Source organism: Anser brachyrhynchus (assembly GCF_964034855.1).
Source record: "Anser brachyrhynchus genome assembly, chromosome: 3".
Taxonomy (NCBI): domain Eukaryota; kingdom Metazoa; phylum Chordata; class Aves; order Anseriformes; family Anatidae; genus Anser; species Anser brachyrhynchus.
The window spans coordinates 47341272-47346100 of NC_137696.1; positions in this window are offsets into that span (position 1 = coordinate 47341272).

Sequence of the window (4829 nt, forward strand, 5' to 3'; positions counted from 1 at the left end):
GAAAAGAGTAATTCACATCATCCAGAGAAAAAGACAAAAGCTTCAAGAGCTTGCCTTGGTTAGCCCAGCAAAGTGAAAGCTGAAAGAGGAAGACTGTGCCCCGTACTGGGCTGGGAAAGACCAGCAAGTAAAGACCAAATAGCAAAAGAACAGGTCAGCGTCTACTGTTGGTCATAAATTTAGGAGGGAAATGAGAGAGAGGCTGATGATCACCACAGCAGCAGAACAGCCATGTAGAAATGAAAACTCTTAAGTAGTTTTAAGGCAGTGCTAGATCTATTCCTGGCGGAGAGTCTATGATGCATCTCCAGAGCAAGCTACATTCCCGGTGCAGCAGGTATGACTAGTTGGAAGTCACTGTCATTCTTACTTTGGAAGCTGTCACAAATTAACCCTTCTCATCTGCTATAAAATAGATAAAACCCAGATCCCAGTGTTTTGCCTGCAGGATTCAGATTACAGACAGTACTTTTTCCACTCTGATCATAGGGGCTGACTACTGGTGGAGTAGAGGGGAACGGACCACAGAAAGTAGCCAGTCTCACAGGGTCTTCCAAACTAGAACCTCCTAGTGCCACCATCATAAACAGAGTGCTGGCTAAGAAGGACCTTTGCTTTGACCCTCTGCATCGCTTCTTACTTTCTTTCATGTTCATAATTGCTTTCTCACCCAATGAAGTGAATCCTGAAACTCAGTTTTGTGATCATGTTTGTAGAGCAGTATCAGGAAGACAGACGTCAGATTCTCCGAGTACCCTGCAGCTTTTCTAAAGTGATGGCCAAACTTCAGCATAAGAACCTAGATGAGGAAATATCATGAGAATGAAGATGCTGAGTCCCAAAAATACAGTGGCACACAAGCAATGAAGACAGTGGGAAACATGAGCTAAATCACAGGTAGACACACTTATGTGAGAGGTCAGAGGGATTACTGAGGATAATGAGGCCTCTGAAAAGGGTAAGAGATGCAAGCCTGTTTTCAACAGGGTTATTCAAGGAAGAAGGAATAGCCTAGGAATGTCTGGAGGCCCTTCCAGATCTATTTTTTACGACTCAGTGATTTCTATGACTGTGGTTTGAAAGAGTAGCTGATGTCAGACAAGTCAGACTGCAGGGGAGCAAAGGATTTGGATACCAATCATACTACTCCCAGGAATAGAAGGCAAAGCACAGTCATGCTCAGACAGTGGGGTCTGTGGCTGCCGAGGTGTCTGTGCAGATGAGGACAAACAGACTAAATTAGGTTTGACTGGAACAAAGAGAAGCAGTACAAGGGGTGGGAAGGGAAAGAAATGTCAAGGATAGAAATGCTGGCAGAAAACTATTAGGAATCACCATTGTCTCTGGACAAAGATGTGGGGTGACTAGTCATGGCATACAACAATACATGGATTGGAGCACTTGAGTCCAGTGAGCACAGTAACTCACCCTGCTGTTCCCATGACCCATAAACACCGAGCTGGTGAATGTGACAGACAGGAACAAGAGGGGGATGCTGCAGTCACTGCTGTGTCTCAGTTCAGGTAGAAACATGTTTGCAAAGGGTACAGCCCAGTCACGAACTCAGAAGCGTGTTTGCACCCGCAGTCATTTATTCATCATCAACAGCATGTTGCAAACAATCATAGGAATGCCAGTTACTTGCCAAGGCACAAAGATTTCTCACGTCTGTCACTTGAGCTGGGCACAGCAATAGCAGTACCAGATTCCAGCTGTGTGCTCCATATAGCTTAGTATTTATGAGCTTTGCATTGTGGAAACATTTGTTGTGGCCCCATTCATCCAGGCACAGCAGCAGCGTGCCAGTCCCTGGGACTGCTCACACTGGTTTGGCACTGGACTGACTGGTGGCAAACAAAGCCTTGCTGCCTCCATCACAATGTGACACCTAAAGATGAGCACGGGCACTGAAAAGGGTTAATTGGCATTTGTGCTAAAGACACCCAAGAAGCGGTGGTACAAGCCACGATGCAGGGTTGTCATCTAAATGCACTCATGCAGTTAATAGGAAACCCTACAACCAGCTCCTCCTGCTGTGCTCTTTGTTACTCATTTGTAGCACAGCAGCACTTTGCCAGCTGCAGCAAAAGATTTCGCTGTGCTAGGTGACGTGCAAACACAGAGTGAAGAAGATGGCTCCTGTCCACAAATACTTAGCATCTAACTGCCTGGTGAAGTGTCACAATCCATACACAGCCATTCGCTGAGCAATCTGTCTGTCATCCCAACACTCTGCTAGGCAACATGACCATCAGCTTCGCAGCGCCCAAGTGCTTGCAGAGTTAATGACAATATCCAGCCAACCTCTCTCTCACGAGCACTGCTCTCTGCCAAGCCTGTGTGGCTCCAACTTAACAAGTTTGCTGTACACTCATGTTTTCATATAACTTTGTGTATTAAAGTTGATATTTGGTTGAAGCATCCACTACAAATATTTTGCAGAACAAGCCATACAAGCAATCACTGTGTTTTCAGCTGCTAAAGACTGACTAACAAACTCATATTATTCAGCACCCCTCAGACAGAGTGGAAGTCTCTGTTTGGGTTGGAAGAGTTGAGCAGTATGGTATGAAAACTGTATCCATGCTACAAGCCTTCTGATCATTCTGCACTTCTCATTTTCTTCTCCCAAATCTCCACTTGATTCTCTGCTCTCCCTCATCATCCAGAGGGTCCCATATTTCCTTCATTTTCTCTTTAAGGACTTCTGTCAGAAGTGCCTAAGGCACAAAGGTAAATCCCAAGGCAGGAAGCAGGAGCACGGGTGGTGTTTCAAGATCTCCCTGGAGGAGCCAGCCCCAACAGGAGGAGCCAGGAGCCACAGCTGGGTTCCTGCCTGCAGGGATAAACAGGCAGCCTGAGAAAAGGTGCTCCATGGGATCTGCTAAAAGTCATGAGACGTTAATCTGGGGAGGGGGGAAGAAGAAGAAGAAGGACTGAAAGGATCATGGTACGGCATCAAAGGCTTCATTAGCACAGATGCAGAGCTTAGCTCACTTTGTCACTCTGCCTTTCCCCAGCATGACCTTGAGCTTCACTGGTACAACAGCAATAGTTAAAGGAGAGAAGAAAGAGGGGCTGGGCAGGGAGGTACCCTTCCAAGCAGGAAGGCAGGAACTGCAGGAAAAGCATGAGGGCAAGTTCCCACTGAAGGCACAAGCACACTGCAAAAGAAGGATGCAGCAAAGCGTGTATGAATATGTATTGTGTGAGATAAAGAACAGGGAACAGGAAGGTACATCTAGCCAGGGCCACAGGAAAATCCACCAAGGGGTACTTCCCCACCCAACCCCACCCATCTGCAGGCCAGGACAGCTTTGACAGTGCCTGCATTTTTTTCTTACCCTGGACAGATTTCTAATTGTGTACCAACCATACTGTAGCAAAAGCAGCGCTAGTAAATTAATTAGAATTAATTGCACTCAACACTGCTGTAGCAGAAAATATGGGTTCAGCAGGGGGAGGCAGCACTCTGGGGTTTGTATGGAGGACTTTGACCCTCCACCCATTCAATTCAGGAATAGCTCCTGCCACCCTTATTAATGCTGAATAATGCTTTCCTGCGAGAGTGGTCCCACTGCAGCCAGCAGTGCTAAGACGCAACACTTACCCCAAACACTGCAAAAGCTGGCCAGTAAGGATGATATTCTTTGTTAATGCAAACGCCAAAAAATCTCCTCTGAAGTGAGTGGTGCTATACCCCTGTGGTTTTATATAATGATGCCAGACTGCTGTTTAAAACCCTAACTTGCCCCAGAGCTGTTTTGGCCATTCATCCCTGGAATAGGGATCTGGACATTTCCTGGACAATGTAGCCCAGAGGCAGAGGCTGGCCCCCGAAGCTGCATTTGATGAAGCAGTGAAACAGCCAAATCGAACATACCCAAATCTGTGCAATAAAAATCTTCCATCTCATCTTTTTTCTCATGCTGAAAGCCATGCAATTATCCTTTTTAATAGTTCCCCATACTTTCAATAAAAATAACCATTACAAAAATTAGCAAAGCAGAAGAAATGCTTTGGAAAACACCTTAATTGATATTCAGAAGTCAATTTTCATAGTTTATTATTAAACTTGGTATGAAGAAATTATCTCCTGTGGTCAGTCAGGGGGATTAGTGTGTTTTCACATTATTTTTCCCTTTTCAAAAGACAGAGTTTTGAGCTTGGATTCCATGTAGTACTCCAGATAATTGTTGGACCGGGTAGCCATTCCAGCCAGTAAACATGCCTAAATTGTAATTGATATTTTATAATTAAAGTCCAACCTGAGAAGGAATAATAATAATTAGTGGGGAAAGCACATAATAAGATAAGGAACAACAATATAGCCAAGATATTTCCTTTAGGTAAAGGAAGCAAATCACCCTGGAGCTTTGTTAAAGCAAAATCAGTTTCTTGCTTTTTGGGAGCGTTTTTTTTTTTTTGTTTTTTCATTTGAAGTACACTTCAGACTCCAATAGCCACTAAAGGGACGATGCATTTGTTTGAGGTAGAGTTAATAGTCTCATTTACATTGCTTTATTCCCAGATGTCCCAAACAGGAGCTGTTCATCCTCACTGCTAAATGTTGGGCAAATACAAAACAGGAGAGAGCATCTGCTCCTATGGGCTTCCTAGACAATGTGATGTCTCCAAACACAGAGCAGACTGCAAGTGCTAATAAGAATTTTTCAACTTCCACCTCTATAGGTTTCACCTTTAATTCATTCACAATAACTTTCTGATATGCAGTGTGACAAAGGGAAAATATGACTGAAGAAGTCTCTCAAGAACGCTTCTCAGAAATGTCCCCCCTTCATTCTTCTCTTCTTTCATTTTTAATCAAA